Source organism: Olea europaea, chromosome 11, assembly GCF_002742605.1.
Source record: "Olea europaea var. sylvestris chromosome 11, O_europaea_v1, whole genome shotgun sequence".
In the NCBI taxonomy this organism is placed as follows: Eukaryota; Viridiplantae; Streptophyta; class Magnoliopsida; order Lamiales; family Oleaceae; genus Olea; species Olea europaea.
In genome coordinates this window covers 35441189-35464696 of record NC_036247.1, presented here as the reverse complement: position 1 = coordinate 35464696, position 23508 = coordinate 35441189, and the positions used below count along the sequence as shown (strand labels likewise).

Below are 23508 nucleotides of genomic sequence, written 5' to 3'. Positions count from 1 at the left end.
CACCTCGATATATTATTGAAATAAAAAAAAAAAAAATTATTACAGCAATAATAACATAAACTGCCAAAACTTGGCCATCAAAAATGGTAATCACAATCACTAGAAACAAAAGTCACAAAAGTCTAGGGACGAAGATCACCAAAATGAAGTTTGTTTTTTTATTGGATATACTTAAGCTTTATTCCACCAAGATTAGTTCCGCTGAGTAGACAATCCTTTTTAGTAAGCCATTTGTTCCCACTGCAGGCAAGGTTGGAACCATTACTGATATTACTGAGAGGAATGCATGAAGTAGCCTATACACTTTTCCCATGTCCCACGAATGAGAATAGTATTGAATTTTCATGCAGACACATATAGATACACGTGTGTACACACTTAAATCATTTAAAATTTAAAATTTTTATTTTTGTATATATTAATGAAAACGCCACTCTAGCTTGGACACGATGAATTTTTGGCTCTCAAGTCCAAACCTTTAATTTTTGATCCATTGCAACTTGCAATGAGGAATCTGGTCCAATGCACAACACCTAGCGCTAGTCATTCTACTCTGACTTTCAATCTATAAAGCTGATTTCCACGATCATATTCAAGTTACTCAAATCCTTTACCGGAACATTAACAGCGACAAAATTTAGGTAATATAGATTAATTATTAGAGACATTGGACATAACACGCCGGTTCCAAATCTTGTAATGCAAACATGAAAACAATCAACACGAGAGTTTGACTTGGAGCTTACAGGCCATCTCCTTTTATTGACAACAACGAGTACAAGTAGGAACACTCAATCCACGCAAGGAAAGGAAACAAATTAAAAGCGACTGTTGCAACCATGCATTATTCAACATAACATTGAGGAAGCACTAATTTTGATAAGCTCAATTAGGCGCTTCTTAGCCTTTTACGACGTTCTTCAGATTTTTCAGCTTTTATGGTCCAATTCACAACACCTAGGGCTAGTCATTCTACTCTGATTTTCAATCTATAAAGCTGATTTCCACGATCATATTCAAGTTACTCAAATCCTTTACCGGAATATTAACAGCGACAAAATTTAGGTAATATATATTAATTATTAGAGACATTGGACATAACACGCCGGTTCCAATTTTTGTAATGCAAACATGAAAACAATCAACACGAGAGTTTGACTTGGAGCCTTACAGGCCATCTCCTTTTATTGACAACAACGAGTACAAGTAGAAACACTCAATCCACGCAAGGAAAGGAAACAAATTAAAAGCGACTGTTGCAACCATGCATTATTCAACGTAACATTGAGGAAGCACTAATTTTGATAAGCTCAATTAGGCGCTTCTTAGCCTTTTACGACGTTCTTCAGATTTTTCAGCTTTTTTGTCTGATGGATTTACAGCCTTCTTGCTGAGGAAAGTCCTCCACCATACAGCTGAGTTTTTGGGCAACCGTGTGTAACGGCCATTCATGTAGTCTACGTAAATAATGCCAAATTTAACACTGTATCCCGCGGCCCATTCAAAATTGTCAAACAAAGACCATATGAAATAACCCTTCACATTTACACCTTGGCTGCAAAAAGGAAAGCAAATTCTTTAACATTAATTGAGTTTACATTATGTAGTAAATATATTCATAACAATTAATTTAAGACCACAAATTAAACTAATTAATTACTTCATTGTTAGCTTAAGGTTGTAGAGACGTTCTTGATGATAGTGAATCCTTATTTCGTCCGAGAGGGATCGTGCACAACTTCAGGACTTATTGTTGACTTCATCCACTCCTACAAAAATCATAGTGATATTATTTTCACCAAATTAATATTAGAAGATATTACAATATATGTGTGGCTATGTTATTATAGATGACATAATAATATTAAACATGACCACTTACCATTCTCTATTATGTAAATGACCAGATCGTGGTATTTTTCCTTTACATCAAGCATAAGCTTATAAAGTCCCCATGGAACTATGTATAACCAATCCAAACCGGCCTAAAACAAAAGAACAAGATTCTAATTACTTTTTGTTTATTTGTTTTGGAGAAAAATTATAAATTAAACCTTTGAAAGTATTTTAATTTGTTGTGGCTCTTAAATATGACACAACAATGCATTGTTTTAAGTTGTTGAATTATACTTTTATAAGATGTTAGAATATAATTCTATCTATCTTCTTTTGAGGAAAGGGCAAGAGTTCGCATACCTTCGCACCAATAGGCACCCCATTTCGTTCATCTAAAGAATGACAACAATTAGTATCATGTTACAAGTAGTGTCTAATAAATATGTGATGATAAACCTTATAATTGTACCTATAAAAAGTCTTAATGTAAGGATTTCTAATCAATAGATGGGCTTATATGTGTGAATAATTGTGGGAAAAATTTCATAAATGTGAGATTAATTATGCTACATTTCAAAAATAAGAAAACAAGTTTTAAATTTCAAAAACCAGATTTTTATTAAAAAATAATTTATAATTTAATTAATTAATTAATTATTTTACTAATTAAATATATTTAGGTCACAGATTTATATAATTTAGTCACAAATTAACGATTTAATTTGTTACTTATTATTTTTTGGTCACAAATCAGAATTTTTATGTCACAAATAATTTTACGGTCGCAATTCAAAAATTTTATAGGTCACAATTTGTTCATCGGTCACAAATCCAAAATTTTTCAAGTCACGATTTATTTACTGGTCACAAATTACAAATATTACAAGTCACAACTTATTATACAGTTACAAATTATCAAATTATCGGTCACAGATTAACAATCTTTTAGGTCAGACATTATTTTTCGATCATAATTTATTTTTTTCATTTGTCACATATTATTTATTGGTCACAGATTAACCAATTTAATAGTCACAACTTATCAATTAATTGGTCACAGCTTATTTTTTAGTCACAAATCAAAATTTTATAAGTTACATTATTTTTCGATCACGATCGTCACAGTAAAAATTTTTATAGGTCACGGATTTTTCATTGGTCACAAAATCAATATTTTATTGGTCACAACTCATTCATTCATTGCAAATTATTAGATTAATTAGTCACGATTAATTGTTCGGTCACAACTTAATCAGTTATGAATTACAGTCACAATTTTTAGGTCACATATTACAAATTTCTCAATTGTTAGTCACAATCAATCAAATAATTGGTCACAAATATCAAACTCCATTTCTTCCCACCGACAACCATCGTCGTGATTGCCACATCTACCACCACTATCACCATTATCACCACCATAACAATGGAGCACTGCCGCCAACAAATCCACCACCACCTCATAATGAATAGTCAACACCACAATACACTAACAAATTCATCACCACAACAGAGAAAACAACGCCACCACCACTAGAGCCATGCCCACCACCGCAGGACAACCGATCGACATCACTGACATTGCTAGAGCCACCACCATGTCGACATTATCATCGCACACAACACATCTTACCCACATCACCACCACCACCTAACCACCGCATTGCACATAGCACACCGTACCCACAGCACCACCACTGCAATAGCACTCGCCTGTACCACTTGATCGATTCAATAGAGCCTCCACCAATCCACAACCTACACAACTATTAACACCACCACCAACACAACCAACACCACATCTACTTCAAATCTAAAATGAAAGCCACCACCACCAAATTCACCCTAGATCCACATCAAATCGTCGTCTGTAGCCGTCGAACCATCTTTCCTACAATCGTGAGCCGATTCCTTTGAGTCGCTGTCGTCGCCAAGACCTCCACGACCACCACCTGTTGAGGTTCACGGAGATGCAGTGCCTACTGAAATCGAGGTGCCTCACACGCTATGACGCATCGTCGCCTAGTGGTGTGACCACCGCTGTAAATTTTGCTCGACCATGATCTTCCGGCTGCCGTCTTCCATTGACAGTGAGATTAAAGAGAAGGTAGAGAGGTATTGAGAGAAGGGGGAATTGGGAAGAGGGGAGAGGAAGAGAGAGAAAATGAGAGGAATGAAGACCAGTGGCTGATAGATATAGAGAGAGAAAATGAAAGGGATGAATGAAGATAAATTTAGGGTTTAGTAGGATGAATATGTATATTTAATTTTGTAATATAATTATTAATATCTAAAATATATTAATTAATTAATAAAATATCTGATTTTTGAAAGATTAAAGTTCCCATATGATTTTAGAATTCATGATTTTAATGTTAGGGTTTTGTGTAATTACCACATAATTGTGTGTTAAATTAAAGGCTATCGAATTCAATTGAGCCCAATTAAAGTGACCTAATAAGGCTTCGATTTTGGGCTGTTATGCATCCAATTAAAGTGTGAGTTTATAAATGTGTAGAGACCGGGCCCAAGTCCTAATTCTATGATGGGCCGAATTAGGTCAAAGGGCATCGCTATATATATATACGGTTATGGTCCCCAAATTACACGTACGTATTATTCATTCTCTTTTGCATCCCATCACAAAGAGAAAAAGGAGGTTGCGTGTAGATTTGGAAGATTATACCGCAGGATTCAATTATTACAAATAACATGTCTGATTTAAGTATGCTTCCGCTATAATTCTTCAATTTCTTAATGATTTAACATGAAAAATTCGGTGATTTAAAGCAATAAATTTTCCTACAAGTGGTATCAGAGCCTTTTCATGTTGAATCATTGAGAATCGAATAATTTATTTGATTCTTGCAATATTTTATGAAGTTTTCAGATTTGACAGTTTTGGATTTACTTTTGTTGAATTTGAAAACTATTCGGTATAATTTTTCATTATCTTTCATAATCCGGATTAGTTGATTGAGAAATTTTCAGATTATGAAATTTTTGAGGAATTACAGTTTTTTTTGGGTTAAAAATTTCGAATTATGGATTTTGGTTTCTTTGGATTCTGATTTCGGTACAGAATATATATATATATATATTTTAAGTTTTTTTCCGACAGCAGCGCCCGGCGCTGCTGCTGCCAATGAAGAAAGGGGCGTCAGCATTGGTCGGCGCTCCAATTTGCGAGGGGCGGCGCCCACCTAGGGAGGAAGAAGGGAAACTTTTTTTTTTTTTTTTTTTTTTTTTTTTTGGGTTTTCAGTTTTGGTTGATTTGGGGATGGGGGCCTCACGTGTAAATTGGATAACTTGAGGCCCTTGCTCGCAATTAGGGTTAGGGTTATAAAATTAAGGTTTCAGTCCCTAACATTTAAGTTATATTCAGATTTGGGCCTTTAAGTTTTGGATTTAATAATTTAGTCCCTAAGGTTTAAAAATTAATTAATTCAAGCCATTAAATTCAGTTTTTTATAATTAAAGCCCTCAAACTTTAATTATTAATTTCAATTGGTCCTCAAAGTTTATAATTAATTCAAATTGACCCCTAAAGTTTCAAATTTTCAAAATTTGATCCCCTAAAGTTTTGAATTGGTCAATTTTTGGCCCCTAAAGTTTTAAATTGTTCTAGTTGATCCTCTAGAGTCTTGAATTAATAAATTTTGGTCCCTAAAGTTTCAAATTTATTAATTTCAATCCCTAAAGTTTGGAATTAATTAATTTAGCCCCCTTAAAGTTTTGAATTATTAATCCTAAGGCCCCTAAAGATTAAAACTAAACAAAAAATGCAAAATTGGTGATTCTCTTTCTCAAATTTTGGTACTAAGGGCTCTTTTAAGAGATATAATGTTCGAAAATTAGTTAATTGAAACAACATATTGCCAAAGCAATCTCTCTTGTGAAAATTAATTAATTTAGAATATTAAAAAGTATTTGTGCATGTGTTATTAATGAGAATATTGGTCGGCCCAAAGGAAAGTCAATATTTAGCCGAATACACGTGTACCTGTGGTGATAAACATGTGACGATTATTTGGTTTAATGTGTGATCAATAAATCGGTCCAAAGAAAAGTTTATTGATTGACACGTTATTTTATTGTTAATGTTTGATCACTACGCCAAGAGTATTGCTTGCAAGTCAATATTTCTGTCCAAAGACTAGATATTGATGTTGTGCTAGGTATCTTGTGATGGGGCCTGCCACTATTTGAGAATATTATTATTTGCATATTAAAGATATTCATGTGAACTATTCATAATAATCGTTCTTTAATTCAGTTTCAGGTTCTGCTGCTAATATCTCTGCTAGCATCAATTCAATTCCAATGCTAAATGGCACAAATTTCAGGGCATGGCAAGAAAACGTGATGATTGTTCTCGGAGTTATGGACCTAGACCTTGCTTTACAGGTCGATCATTCTGCTGCATTTACTGATAAGAGTACCTCTAATGACAAGAGGGAGATGGAAAAGTGGGAACGATCGAACCACATAAGCTTAATGGTCATGAAGCGTGCTATTCCAGAAGCATTTCGGGGCACTATGTCCGATAAGGTGACTACAGTTAAGGGTTTTCTTGAGGATCTTGAGAAGAGGTTTGCCAAGAATGAAAATGTTGAAACAAGTACACTTTTGGTGAACATTGTCTCAATGAGGTATAAAGGGAAGGGAAACATTCAAGAGTACATTATGGAAATGTCTCACATTGCTTCAAAACTAAAGGCACTCAAGTTGGATTTATTTGAAGACTTGTAAGTGCACTTGGTTCTGATATCCCTTCAGGCACATTTCAGTTAATTCAAGGTGAGCTACAACTGTCAAAAGGACTCATGGTCCCTTAATAAGTTCATCTCACACTATGTCCAGGAAGAGGAAAGATTGAAGCATGAGAAGACAGAAAGTGCTCATTTGGCCACCACCTCTAAGGACAAAAAGAACAAGAAAAGAAAGATTAATAAGGAAGCTGCGGGTACAGCATTGCAAAAGAAACAGCATTAGGAACCAACTAAAGGTGGTTGTTTCTTCTGTGGAGCTGCAGGTCATAAGAAAAAGAATTGCACCAATTATCACGCATGGCGTGTAAAGAAATGTATTCTTCTTCATTTGGTTTGTTCTATGGTTAATTTAACTTCGGTATCTAGACATACATGGTGGATAGATTCTAGTGCAACAACTCACATCAATATGTCTATTCAAGGTTGCCTGAATTGTCGAAAACCAAGTGATGGTGAAAGATACATCTATGCTGGCGACAGCAAGCAAGTGGAAGTAGAGGTAATAGGAAAATTTAGATAATTGTTAAAGACTGGATTTTATTTGGATCTTGTTGAGACATTTATTGTACTGTCTTTTAGATGGAATCTGATTTCTATTTCTGTTTTGGACAAATTTGGTTATACTTGTTCATTTGAAAATGGAAAATTTAGGTTGTTTCATGATTCAAAATTGGTTGGTTCCAGGTCTTTATCAGGCTACAATAATCTTTATTCAATTGATACAATTGCTTTTTTTAATGAAACCCTACATGTAAGTACTCGAGGTATAAATAGAAAATTAACCGGCGAGAATTCTGCCTCGTTGTGGCACAAGAGATTAGGTCACATCTCTAAAAGGAGAATTGAGAAACTTATGTCTGACGGGATTCTCGACCCTCTTGACTTCACAGATTATGCTTTGTGTGTCAACTATATAAAGGAAAACAAACCAATAAAAGGAGATTTCAAGCCAATAGGACTTCGGACGTCTCAGAACTTATACATACGGACATTTGTGGACCATTCCCTACGGGTTCTTGGAATGGTCAACAATATTTTATAACATTCATAGATGACTTGTCTAGATATGGCTATATATATCTCATTCATGAAAAATCACAGTCACTGGATGTGTTCAAAAACTATAAAGCAGAAGTTGGGAACCAACTCGACAAAAGGATTAAAAGCGTCAGATCTGACCGTGGGGGTGAATACTATGGCAGATATGATGGTTCAGGTGAATAGCGTCCAGGACCATTTGCTAAATTCCTAGAGAAATGCGGTATCATCCCACAGTACACTATGCCGGGTTTGCCCACTATGAATGGTGTTGCTAAGAGACAAAATAGAATGCTTAAGGACATGGTGAGGAGTATGATCGGTCATTCTACCTTACCAGAATCTCTCTAGGGTAAAGCATTAAAGACCGTAGCTTATATACTCAACAGAATTCCAACTAAGACCACTGATAAAACCTCATATGAGCTTTGGACGGGCAAAAAGCCTAGTTTGAAGCATATTCATATTTGGGGGTGTCCAGCTGAGGCAAGGCCCTATAAGCCAAATGAAAAGAAACTGGACGCAAAGACCATCAGTAGCTACTTTATTGAATATTCTGAAAGGTCCAAGGGTTACAAGTTTTATAATCCCACAAATAAGGCAATTTTCGAGATAGGAAATGATCGGTTCTTTGAGGATGTTGAGTTTGCGGGGGGACAAAGGGTTACAGGCTTTGTCTTTGAGGAGGAATTTATTGAAATTCCTCCAATTGCCATTGACAATGATCAGGTTTCTATCACTAACATTGTTCAAGAAGCAACTCTGGATCAAAACAATGTCATACCTCCCTCTCAAGATGAACAAATTGTTTCAGAAGAACAAACTCTACAGTCTCAAGAACTAATGTCATTAAGAAGATCCACTAGAGAAAGAAGAAGTGTGGTTTCGAATGATTAAATCATATTTCTCCAAGAACATGAAGTTGACATTGGAATGGTAAAAGACGATCCGATCAACTTCCGACAAGCCATGGAAAGTTCTAACTCTCAAAAGTGGCTTGATGCCATAAATGAAGAGATAAAGTCCATGAAGGACAATGACGTATGGGACCTCGTTCCATTGCCTGAATGTGTGAAATCCATTGGTTTGTAAATGGTTATTTAAGACCAAGAGGGATTCGAAGGGTGATGTAGAGAGGTATAAGACTCGTCTTGTTGCAAAGGGCTTTACACAGAAAGAAGGCGTCGATTATAAAGAGACTTTCTCTCTAGTTTTCTTTGAAAGATTCTTTTAAAACTATAATGGTATTGGTAGCGCATTTCAATCTTGAGTTACATCAGATGGATGTTAAGACATCATTTCTCAATGGTGACATTGATGAAACAATTTATATGGTACAACCAGAAAACTTTGTATTGGACGGTGCAAAGCAAATGATTTGTAAATTAAAGAAATCCATTTATGGACTCAAACAGACGTCTCGTCAATGGTATTACAAGTTTCATCAAGTGATCATCTCATTTGATTTTGAGATGAAGTTGATCGATAATTGTATATACTACAAGTTCAGTGGGAGTAAGTATATTTTCTAGTTTTATATGTTGATGACATATTGCTTGCTAACAACGATATATGTTTATTGCACGAAACCAAGAAATTTCTAGCAAAAAATTTTGAGATGAAAGATCTTGATGACGCTCTTTTGTATTAGGAATTTAGATACATTGTGATCATTCTCGAGGTATTCTTGGATTATCACAAAAGAGCTATACCGAAAAGGTTCTTAAAAGATATGGCATGCAAGATTGTAAACCAGGTGACACCCCTGTAGCTAAAGAAGACAAGTTTAGTTTAAGTCAGTTCCCTAAAAATGACTTGAAAATTAAAGAAATGTAGAAGATTCATTATTCCTCAGCTATAGGGAGTCTGATGTATGCTCAGGTATGTACGCGTCCAGATACAGCGTACATTGTTGGGATGCTAGGGAGATGTTTAAGTAACCCAGGAATGGATCATTGGAAAGTAGCCAAATGGGTCATGCGGTATTTACAGAGAACAAAAGACTACATGCTCACATACAGTAGATCAATCAGTTGGAGATAGTCGATTATTCTAATTCCGATTTCGTGGGACACCAAGATAGTAGGAGATCCACTTTAGGCTATATTTACCTGTTTGTTGGAGGTGCTATTTCTTAGAAGAGTGCTAAGCAGATACTCATAGCTACTTCCACCATGGCAGCGGAATTTATAGCGTGTTATGAGGCATCAAATCATGGAATATGGTTGTGTAATTTTGTCACTGGGCTGCGCATTGTGGAGAATATAGAAAGACCACTTAAGATATTTTTTGATAATAAATCAGGAGTGCTATATTCCAATAACAACAGGAGCTCAATGAAGTCAAAAATATAGAGATCAAGTTCCTGACTGTTAAAGAAAGAGTTCAGAGTGAACAAGTGTCAATAGAGCATATTGGAACAAACTCCATGGTGGTGGAACCGCTTACTAAGGGATTAATACCCAAGGTTTTTCATGAGCATACTGCTCATATGGGTATAATGTCTTTTGAAGATATCTAGTTTCAGTGGGAGTTTGTACTTTTGCTTTTCATATTGGACACATGTACTATTATCTTGAATACAGCTTAAGGTTAAAGTTATTTTCAGTTATAAAGTTATTTGGTTTATCATCTCTGAACTTGTTTAAAATTATCTCACTAAGGTATTAAGGTAGACCAATTGGAAATAGGCATGTTACAGATCACATTACATGTAATTTCCATGCTACACATCCATGCTTGATCCATGTCATTCGGTTATATTGGTATACGTGACCATTGATGGGTTTAGGTACACGAAAGTAGCGAAAGCTATTTTGATCCTATGTTGATATGATTGATGGACGTGATTGTTTGGGGATGATTTCAGTAATGATAGCAAAATTCTGAGTACTCATAAGGTAATGCACAATTATAAGGTGATACATATAACCCAAGTGGGAGATTGTAAGGATTTTTAATCAATAGATGGGCTTATATGTGTGATAATTGTGTGTTAAATTAAAGGCTATCGAGTTCGGTTGAGCCCAATTAAAGTGATCTAATAAGATTTCGATTTTAGGCCGTTATGTATCCAATTAAAGTGTGGGTTTATAAATGTGTAGAGATCGGACCCAAGTCCTAATTCTATGATGGTCGAATTAGGTCAAAGGGCATCGCTATATATAAATACGGTTATGGTCCTCAAATCACACGTACGTATTATTCATTCTCTTCTGTATCCCATCACAGAGAGAAAAAGGAGGCTGCGTGTAGATTTTGAAGATTATATCGCAGGATTCAATTATTGCAAATAACCATATCTAATTCAGGTACGCTTCACCTATAGTTCTTCAATTTCTTGATGATTTAACATGAAAAATCCAGTGATTTAAAGCAATAAATTTTCCTACACTTAATACTTACGTAACGCCAAAATGTGTGAATCAATGAGGTAGCTATTAGCCGTCGGCTTTGTTGGATCACTGGTGGCATAACTAGCCGTATAATATTTTATGCCTAAAAAGTTGTAGGAACCTTTCACTAGCTTCTCCTCTTTTTCATTAAATTTCAGAAGACATTGTCCGACATTTGTTATCATACTTTCTGGATGGTCTCCAATTACTAGCGGTTCTACAAACCTTCAAAGAAAGAACATGGAAAAAAAAAGAAGCACAAATTTGTGATTTTTGTTTGTTGAATAGTGAGTTTAATAAAAAGATATGTCATCAATTTCTAATTTTTGAAACTTTTAGATGAAGTATTCAACACAATTAGTGTGAAAATCATAAAAAGCATGCGACAATGAACTAAGAAGAAAGTAAATTGGCCAATTGTTGTCAAGATATTTAATACTTACCATCCCACCATAAAATCAAGTCCCCTAGAAGCAGATCGTGATCTTCTTTAGAGTCAGTAAGAGGCTCATACCACTGAATGTAGTTTGTCATCCCTATCTTACCTACTTGACTTTCCTTTACGTACAAATGTATCCATTTGTGTAAACTATATATATCAAAGTATTATATAGATATGTATATCTGCATAAAATTGCTGATGAAATTAATGTGTGGAAACCTGATATTTTCTCCTAATATATCCACTACATGTGCATGAGCAAGGATTAAATGGTGTGCCACTTTATATGGTTTCGTGTCGGGATCTCCATACTTACAAGCAATATGTGGTCTAGATCTACCTCTATGAAGACGGGAATACTTTGTGGCCTCTCCCGTAGTTGTTGGATGTTTACCGCGATAGGGGAAAAAGAGCCAGTCACATATTCTTGAACGCTAAAGGACCACGGCTCATTTAGTGTGATCCAATATTTCACCCAATCACCAAATTCCCAGAAGCAAATCTCAACAAACTTACAAAAATCCTTCCTATAGTATAGATACATAAAATGGCAGAATATGCTAAAAGTTGTTAAGCTGGAACTTTAATCATTGTAGAAGATATTCCACTAGTTTAATAAATTATAATCCATTTGTCTTAGATAAAAATTTTTTATCTTCTCATCATTATGATCACTAATGTTGGAGCAAATGATAGTTTCTCTTACTTTGGATTCAAGTTTAAATTCCTTAAATATCTTACCTGTAAATGTGTCATATGATGCAAGATTAAGTTATAACTTACACAATTATATCACTTACGAAGCCACATTACTCTCCTTCCAAACATTGGGGAACATCCCAGTGAAAGATAGTTACATATGGCTCAATGCCTACCAAAAGAAATTGAAAGAATGTGAGTTAATGAATAAAATTTTCAATATTTTTTTATGCAAAATTAAAAATGTTTGCACACACACCAAATTATAAACTTAAGTCTAATTGTGAATTATGAAAATAAAAGTTCTTAAAGAAATTGTTGGGTTTTTTAATACCCAATAAATCCCGGCCTATGATGTTAACGTGGATTAATATTATTTCATAGGCATAGGCCGATGAATGAAATAAGTCCAACAACCAAGTCCATGAGTTACACCCTGACCAATTGTATTCCCTCTTGGAAAGCTTGAATCTTGGCTCGTTTACCTCTTTAAAGATCCAACTTAAAGCCTAACCCTAGAGTATATATATGGCTATAACCCTAGCCACTTTCTTGTGATGTTTTGTGTGGTTTTGAGAGAGAAATAGAGGAATCCCGGCTGCCCCCCTTTGTGTGTGAAAAATAGCCTCTAGAAGTGTTCAAAACACTTATTTAACGTGTGCAATTGATGATTTCTTCATAGTATACCTTTGTGGTGTCTTCTCCTAACCTTTGTGACCACAAATCATCATCTTTTCTTGTCTTACGTGGGTAAGATTGAATAGCAACCGAGGTGAATTAATTGGTTGTGGTTTGGAGCCGATTGGACTAGTTGTTGGTTGAGAAAGGTGCGTTGGATTGAGCTCGAAAATCACCGATTGGAAGATCTTTTAAGAGAGCTTCCGCAACAAAAATAATAAATACAAGAACTATGCAATTGACTCTAACCTACTGCCAAGATTGCATCAATTAGATCGTTATAGAACTTAATTCCTTCTTTATTTATGCCAGTACATAATCTTCCTCCTAAAAAACCAATATAGAATGCAAATTGTAATAAAACTTCGACTTGCATTTAATAGAACATCATAAAATGATGGACAAGCTCAATGACAATTATGAACCAACGTGCGTGGCAAGATTCTAAACCATGCTATTGAAAATCTGTATGAATTCAATGATAGTGTAGAAATCTCAGTAAAAAGAATAGAAGAAAATATTATGAAGAGAATTCTTTATTGACTGAAATTCAACCTCTATTTCAAGACTCCAAGTGTTTAAATAGGCATTCAACATTTGCAGTTACAAAAATGTGGCTGCTACTCCCTAATATTTCTACCAAACTTATTGGCACATAACAACAAATACTTAGTGGGCATGATCTATATAGAATAGATTATCCTCAAATCTAGAACATAAAGATTCAACTTACTTCCTAAATAATAGCAACAAAAAATACCAAGCCAAAACGAAACCCCGAATTTGAATTAATTCCCAACATTCCCTTCCCTTAATTCAATGAGGGGTTCAACTCCCATCATGGATTTGAATTTTACAAATTTTGCTTCAGGTAAAGCTTTAGTGAGAATGTCTGCTGGTTGATCGTTTGTGTTGATGTAATGCAGCTCCACAATTTCTTTTGACGCTAACTTGCGAATAAAATGATGCTTGGTCTCAATGTGCTTTGTTCTTCCTTGTTGAACAGGATTTTTGGACAATGCAATTGTTGACTTGTCACAAAAAGTCAACGTTGCTCCACCGACAGTATGAGGATTTTGGGCTGTTATGCATTTGTGCTTGAAAGAGCAACACTATGTTGTGTTTTTAGGACCATGAAACAACACCTGATCCAAAACTAATCATATACCCTATAGCGCTTTTTCTATTGTCTGTACAAGAACCCAATCACTGTCAGTAAAAGCAATGAGTTTATTTGAGTTACTTTTCTGAGTTGCTTCTTAAATACCTGATGCCAAAATATAAAGTTCCTTGAACATAACGAAGAATTATCTTAGCTGCTCCCAAATGAAGCTTGCTTGGACTATGCATGAACCTGGAAACAAGACTCACAGCAAATGTAATATCGGGCCTTGTACTAGTGAGATACATTAGGCTTTCCACAAAACTTCTGAAAATCTTCTCATCAACCTTCTCAGCTCCATCACTCAAAGTCAACTTCTCATTTGCATTCAGTGGAGTCTTTGCCATCTTGCAATTCCTCATTCCAAATTTTTTCATTAAGTCATCTGCATATTTTTTTGACAGACGAAAATACCATCGAATCTTGCACCACTTCAATTCCCAAAAAATAATGCAAGGAACCCAAGTCAGACATATCAAAAGTTTGCATTATGGACTTTTTAAATGTTTCCACCATTTTTAATGAACTTCCAATATAAACCATATCATCAACGTATAAGCACATAGCCAAGAAATCACCATTATAACTTTTAACATAGAGGTTAGGCTCATTAGCACTTTTTGTAAAATTGTTCTTAGCAAAATATGAGTCAATTTTGCTATACTAGGCCTGTGGAGCTTGTTTGAGCCCATAGAGTGCCTTATGTAATCTGTATACCTTATGTTCTTGATCTTTCACCACAAATCCTTGGGGCTGTTCAATGTATACATCTTCCAACAAATCACCATTAAGAAAAATAGATTTTATATCCAATTAATAAACAATCCATCCTTTATTGGCTACCAATGCCAAAAGTGTTCTAATTTTATCAAAACAAACAACCGGAGCAAAAGTTTCGGTGAAATCAATACCTGCAACCTGAGCATATTCCTTAGCCACAAACTGTGCTTTGTACCTTTGCAGCGAACCATTCGAGTTAAGTTTAGACTTGTAAATCCATTTTAGGCCGATAGCTTCCTTTCCTTCAAGCAAATCCATCAAGGTCCATGTCTTGTTCTTTTCAATTGCTTTAATCTCTTCACTCATTGCAATAGGCCATTCTTCTTTCTTTACTACATCTTTAAAACGACTAGGCTCCATGGTAATAGAAGCATAGTCACACGACTCATAAATTTTAGCAAGACTTCTTATTTTTGTTGTTGTTGATTCTAGGGATGATAGAGGAGATTCTTGTAGGTTATTCAATTTCGAATCAGCTATATCTACTACATGTGTAGGCTAGAAAGGAACATCTTCCCAAATCCAAGCATCATTTTCATTTAAAATTACATCACGACTTATAATTAACCTTTCTGAAATAGGATCATAAAGCCTATAGCCTTTAGTTTCATTACTATATCCCACAAAAATACATTTGATGCTTTTATCATCCAATTTCATTCTCAATTTACCAGGCACAAAAGCATAGTTAATACAACCAAATGTCTTTAAGTGACTTACAATAGGTTTGTATTCATACCAAGCTTCATAAGGAGTCATTTCTTCAACCGCTTGAGTTGGAAATCTACTGATAAGGTATACTGCAACTTCGATAGCTTCTGCCCAGAATTTGTTAGGAAGTTTTTTTTTCCCTTTCAACATACTTCTAGTAGCTTCAACTATGGTTCTATTTTTTCACTCGGCGACTCCATTTTGCTGTGGAGTATAGCTTGCTGTAAGTTGCCTTTGGATGCCATTGTAATTGCAAAAATTATTATATTCTATGGAAGTGAACTCACCACCACGATCGGTGTGTAGAGTCAATAAAGGACGGCATTTTTCCTTTTCAACCATTGTTTTGAATTGTTTGAAACATTCAAAAACTTTCGACTTCTCTTTCAGAAAACACACCTATATCATTCTTGAGAAATCATCAAAAAAAATTAGAAAGAACTTACTTCCACTTAAGGAGAGTGTTTGCATTGGCCCACAAACATCTGCATGCACCAACGTCAATGGATTTGGAGCTCTCCACAATTTTCCTCTGGGAAATATCTTTCGAGAATGCTTTCCAAAAATACAGACTTCACAATTTTGCCTTTCATCTCCAATCATGGGAAGACCCTTTACCATATTCTTTTTCCATAACAAGGTTAGTCCTCTAAAGTTAAGGTAACTAAATCTTTGATGCCAAAGAAAAGAATCATCAGTAGCTACAGCAAAGGCATTGATAGGAACTTCTAAAAACACAATAGGAAACATCTTATCTTCTCCCATTTTAGCTGAAAAGATTAGTTGCATGCTCCTTTTATCAAATATCAAGCATTCATCAACGTCAGACACAACATAATAGCCCTTTTTCACAAACTGGCCAACACTACTTAGGTTATGAGCTAATCCAGGTACATACATAACAGCATGCAATAGTTTCTTTCCAAACTTTGACATCACAGCAATCGTACCCATTCCACATACCTGAACTTGATTGTTGTTGCCCATCTGGACTTTTGTCGTTATGGATTCATCAATCTCCACAAAGAATTGTTTGTTGCCAGTCATATGATTGCTACAACCACTATCAAGATACCAAAAATCCTCATACTTATTACCTTGAGCAAATGTGTAAGCAAGAAACAAATTTTCATAAAACCATTTTTTTTCTTCCTGGGAATTGGTATTGTTTATAGCCTTTTTATAACAATTTTTCTCAATATGACCATATTCTTTGCAATAATAGCACTGGGGAGCATTTTTCTTTTGGCAATACTTCTCCTTATTCCAACAATTTTTATCCTCATGGTTTGATCTTCCACAATATGAACAAGAATTGGAATTGTTACCTCCATTTGAGTTCCTTTGTTGACCATTACTCCTGCCTCTGCCTCTTCCTCTTCCTCTTCCATGAGATGATCTCCCACGACCTCGACTAGAGTTCCATCGACTTGACTCATCTAATTTCTTCTTTAAATCAAATTTTGATTGAAAGGCTTGTTGAATAGGGGTCTCTACCATTCTATTAATACGCTGCTCATGTGCTTGAAGTGACCCCATTAATTCATTCAGAGAATAATTGGATAAATCCTTCGATTCTTCTATTGCAACAACAACATGATCAAATTTGGGAGGAAGGCATCGTAAAACTCTCTCAACAACCTTTTTGGTCTGTCAATTCTTCTCTAAGAGATTTAATCTTATTCACCACTGAGTAAACTCTTGAAAAGAATTCTTGAACTGATTCTGATGGCTTCATATGCAAATTCTCGAATTCTCGATGCATGGTTTACAGCTTTATAGTAACCACTTTGTTTATTCCTTGATACTCATTTTCAAGTAAATCCCATGCTTCTTTCAATGTTGTGGCAGCCATAACTCATGGAAAAATGGCATCATCTAGTGCTTGCTGAATTAAGACTAGAGCTTTGGAATCCTTCTTTTGCTTTTCTTTCATCATTACGTTGAGCAGCAGTTAGCCTCTTTGCATCTGCAAGATCATCAAAACCATTGTCAACGAGATCTCATAAATCATAGGACAGAAATAGAGTCATCATCTTGATATGCCAAAACTGGTAGTTAAGTCTAATAAAGATAGGGATATTCTGAGATGAGTTTGGTGCGACCCAAGTAGACGCTGTTTACAAGTGGATGTGTTTGATCACTCACAACTTTAATTCTTTGAACCTGCTCTAATACTAGATTTGATTAGAAATATCAGTAAAAAGAATAGAAGAAAATATTATGAAGAGAATTCTTTATTGGCTGAAATTCAACCTCTGTTTCAAGACTCCAAGTGTTTAAATAGGCATACAACACTTTGCAGTTACAAATATGTGGCTACTGCTCCCTAATATTTCTACCGAACTTGTTGGCACATAACAACAAATACTTAGTGGGCATGATCTGTATAGAATAGATTATCCTCAAATCTAGAATATAAAAATTCAACTTACTTCCTAAATAATAGCAACAAAAAATACCAAGTAAAACGAAACCCCGAATTTGAATTAATTCCCAACATTCAAACCCAATTTCATCATCAAAGTCACATCTTCCTGCAACATTATTAAATATGAATACACTTGCATGGAAATGTTCTAGAGCCCAAAAAAAAAAAATAATAATAATTTCTCGTGTTGTCTTAAGAGTTAAAGGAATATGGAATACATTGTTATTAAAATTAATAAGTAGAAAACTTGACATTAAAAGTAAGCAAAATGAAGGGAAAATAAGAATTGTATTTAATTTCCTTTTATAAGTCCTACGAGTTCATGTTTAGTACAAAGTGGGGATAGATATTAGTGGACAATATAATGAAAAGAATTGAAATTATCAAACTCGTCGAGAATATTATAAGAAGATTGGCGTTTCATATCCTTTTCATTTAGTTTTTCTCATTTGATTTACTCAGCTAAGCTTTATGCTATACTAAAAATTATTGAAATATACCCGGAACATATTATCAATAGCAACACATCCATTGCTACCATCTGAAAATACCACCTGCCAATCCAATAAACAGATTCTCAACATTAATGGACATGTAACACAGACGTTGACACGCATTTTTGTCTGTGTATAATATACACACACGAGAAGACTGGAAAAAGAGAAGAGACCAGGTTCTTTCAGTGTGTAAACATCCCAATTACTCATGCCTTTACTTCCAGCATTCCATCCACCTTCAATCTGTATAATTATATGGTCTAGAAAACAAATTAAGCAAAAGCTAGAACAGGGGAAAATTACACGAGTGCTTGTTCTTTTCGTTTTGAAATTATATCACAAAATTATGAGTTTGTTTTACCTGATAAGCCGAAGTTACAACGCCGAACACAAAATCATCGCGAAAATCTGAGCGCTTGATCTTGGGTTGGTTATACCTAGCCACTTAACTAGCAATGGCATGTTCAGTTTGTGGAGATCCATCGGCACTAGCAATCATCATTAAGTTGTTTTGGGCAGCCATTGCTACAAATGAAGAAATAGGTTACCTTGGACTAGTAAGTTTGCCTATTTATAGGGAATTCTGTTTGGAAATTTTTGACCACCAGGGTTGGAAAAGAAATAATCCACCAGAAAAACTAGAAGATGAAAATGAAGAAGAAGAAGAGATAAAACGAACATGAAGGCTCGAACGCGTAATCGCAGTTCTCAAACTATATTTGTCCCCTTTCAGATATGATTTTGGTGCTTAAAGGGTCTCACGGCAAATGGTTTATAGGATTATAACAAGCCTTTAAAGAATCAATACTTAAGCACTCGTGTGATTCTCCAAAATCGGAAGAACACTAGGGGAATTTGAATATGGATGAAGAAGATTTTGGTTTCTTCTTTGTGGAATGAAAAGATGGTTTTTCCATATGTTTGTGATATGAATTCTATATATTTTTTTATTGATCATCCATGGTCTATTTATAGGCCTCAATCAATTCCACGAATTGGTGCAAAAACCACGTAAAAAGGTTGCAAGAAACTCTTCAAAAGCCGCCAAAAAGGAACTAGAAATGACCTCCAACGGTCACTTGTTTACTACCATGCGACCACATGGTTCAACACCATGCGGTCGCATGGTTCAAGGATAACATGGCTGCTAATTTTTTGCCGCATGGCCCTCATGAACCAAGTACTTGGCTCCCAATTTCTTTCTTCGTTCCACACTCGTATCTTATTAATGTTGAACAATATATAACAATCCCCCACTTGTTCAACACTTAATAAGATTTCATATTCAAAGTATACAATACCCATGCATAAAGATTAGATATATTTCGATTTAAATCTGACCATAGTGTAATTCAAACAAAGTAAAGTTGGAATCAAAGGTAGCCGTTGCTTTGAACTTGTTATTCCATGTGACAATACCGGTTTAGAACACATACATGAGTACCATATGTTCTCAAGTTTCTCATAACTTGCTTAGCGCTTTTATGGCCTTGCGCTTATCCTTTTCAACAATCTTTTAAGAGAGAAACTCCAACTCTCTATTAAGGCAGCACCACCTTTAAGATTGTTTAGGTGAAGTTCTTCCAGCACCTTTGTTGCTTTTAGAGGTACTTGTGTTTTAGCATTGAACTTCATTGAGAACTTAAAGCTCAACCCTCAGTTCAGTAACAACCAGCATTGTTTTAATTATGATAGGATTATTGCAGATTTTAAAAATGCTGTAACTATTCACATATCGAATGACTTGTTGTTACCCTTTGAACCCGTAGATTACCTTTTGAGTAATGATAGGTAGGGTTGTTGTCATTGGTGGAAATTTTTAGTTAAAAAGTTTCAACCCCATCCTACTCGAAGGAGATGCCACTAAAATTTTATTTAGTGGTCTAGTTAAAGGATCCGCTAAATTCTCTTCGGAAATTATTCCCACTTTGATAATTTCCTTGTAAGTCACATTTATAACTTACTTATATGTCTAGATATTACATATGACTTAGTATCTTATCACATATAGCTAGAAAATGATCGATTCATTTGATAGACACAGCTTGTTACCACAAAGAATTCTCTTGTGCTTCTCATTTGATTTACTTAAAGCTTTATTTTCCAAAACTGGTTTGGAAGATTTCTATCAACCATTATACTAGTCAGTTACTTTAATTTGTGGATTTCACACTTTCGGGTATTCAGTTTTCATCATTGAAATATTACAATGATCTTCAATGAATATTTTAAATATTCCATTGGTTTTGTAAGCCCCATGACCCGCTTTTACCCAATTCATCCACTTAGACTTATTGTATCACATCCTTATAATTATATATTTAAGGGCTTTTCTACCTTTCTCCTTTCATAGATCTCTTTCTACGATTAAAAGGTACACGATACAGTAACCTTTAAATTTAAGTTACCCCCCACAATTCCTCAATTAGGAATCCATATGCAACTTGGAATATTGCATCAACATGTATTTGAACTTCTCATGTAAGTTCACGATCTTAACGTTAACCCCCACGTTTCAAGTTAAACTCGAACTTAGAATTCATCAATATGTTAACCCCCATATTTGGGATTGTAATTGAACTTAGAGTTCATCAACTCTTTCATAGTTCAATTATCTTGTCATTTTAATGATCTTCGTGAATGTCTAAATACTTTCTGATAGTGGTCGTTAAGCCACTATGTGCTTCAATCCAACTATCTTTAATTTTGATCACACAATTTGATCAAGTTCGTCTTATAGACCAATAATGCTTTTCCAAGCATAAACTAAATTCAATTGGTTCCATGATAGTAGTCAAATTCAACAACGAATAAGACTATGCTTCTTGTTTCACAAGAATTGCATTTTGTCTCTTTTACAAAATAACATTATATCATATCAAATAATAAGGCATATATTCACCTTACTCACTTTTGGACAACATCATAGTTTGTCCTTGTATAAGATCATCTCATTTAATTGACGTTATCATGAAAAGTTAGTATAATTTCTAACCAAATATGAATATTTAACTAAATCACCACATTCAAACTTTTCCGGATTTGAAGGATGTTTAGCACCACTGCCAACTGTAGGCACAGTCTGTGCTTTACAAAGTATTTTCATGTCTAAATATTTTCGCAACAATTTTCACTAGAACAAGTCACAATTGTCATACTTTATGCAAATATAATTGGAATAAAATCATCTCACTTAATTCTATAGGATTAAATTAGGCTATCAGCATTAATCCAAGTTAATATGAGTTCAACAAGACATAAATCAATCAAACAAATTTATCATGTCATTTTCAATTTTTTAGTAGAAGAAATGGTCATGAAAGTTCACATACTTTCTTTCATAAAATTTCCCACATATTTCAACAAAGAAATGAAAATTCAAATGCATTCTTCCAATAATCATGCATTCACATTATCACGACCAAAGTGAAAGAATAACATACATTTATTGTATGGTTGTATTCCATCTGTATTTGCAATCTTATTCTCACAACAAAGATTGCCACTACCACAATTGAATTAAACAATGGCCGAGATCTGTATCATGCAATTCCAAAACCAATTGGTATTCTTCCAACACACACAAACAATCTGGGAAAGTGACTTCATCTTTCTTATTGCAGTCACAATCATTTTTGACATATAAAAGTTAAACAGTCCTTTTTGACTAGATCATAATTTTTGTAAGTGACAGCCAATGTATTGGAATTAGTCACCGAATAACAACCATAGCCAAATAAATCTCTAGCCATCACAATTGGTTTAAATTGCATTCTTAAAATGTCATGCATATGAGCCATTCCCAATTGTTACAACAAAGTGAGAATAATCAATTCATCTAAATTGATTTCCACAATATCCTTTACACACTAATGTTATTTAGAGCATATCATAAATTTTCCAAATCAACACAATTAGAGGTCCCTTTAGACCCATATGTAACATAGTGATACAAGTCTTTGAGAACTTTATGCAATACCATGATTTCCATAATATGATATACATATTAAACTTTAACCATTAAAGTATATAGATGATCGCCAAACATGCGTTTGTTCAAGATGAATCAATAATTTATTGATTATCAACATCCATCTTTCCACATGAAATAACATTCATAAAATAAACCATACTTGGGAAAATCACATACTTTCATCTAGAATATTTCATAATATTCTATATAATTTTCCACAAATAAGAGGTTAAACATTCATTAATAATGATTTCAACTTGGATAGAATCACATTATTCTTTCTAGTTTTCATGTTGACACCAAGTTAATTATTCCATAGCCTTTTCATTAGTGTCTACAATTTCCATATATTGTATATAAAATCAAATTCCATAAATAAAGCATAAAAAATCACACATGGTTTATTTGATTGCTTTATTCCATCTCATGGAATCCATATTTAATCCATCACGCTCATTCATAGATGAAGTCAGATAACCCATAAGACAAATCAATTCATGATACATAATTTCAAAAAGTCACAAAACCTTAACCGGCCAAATAGATCCAGGTTTATATTTCATATAAGTCACAACATAAATCCATTTAATAAACTGCCAAAAAACCCAGATGCATTTGTCAAGTTCATGGTTCTTGACACATAATCCCTTTATAAACCATGATCATGCAATGCACAGTTTACGAGAGAGAGAATCATGTGAGTGTTAAAAGAATGCATAAATCCACTGGTTAACATTACAGCAATACACATGCATTTGCTCGTACATTCTTTTCCATCATCAACCACCAACAAAAATTGATTTAAGATCACATGCACTTGTAGAAGTTTAAACCAGTTGGCAGCCATGCATTGATAATTACAGTCACATATAATACTTTACTTTTTTATCATAAACTAATCCAATGGATGGCACAACATAACATTAGTCTAATTTGAATAGAGTTAGTTACAACATGAAGGAATACAATGGTTGGCATAATAAATTCACAATTCATAAATTTTCATCAGAATACTTACAGTTTTGCATTATCTAAACCGTCATTGCATACTTTACCCGTTTGTTGTAGAATATGCACATGGTTAATTTTAAATC

At 34.4% G+C, this 23508-nt stretch overlaps 1 pseudogene; it reads right to left on the bottom strand.

Moving 5' to 3' along the window:
- Positions 1-1314: 1314 nt before the first annotated feature.
- LOC111404800 lies at positions 1315-21547 on the bottom strand (annotated as a pseudogene).
- Positions 21548-23508: the final 1961 nt, after the last annotated feature.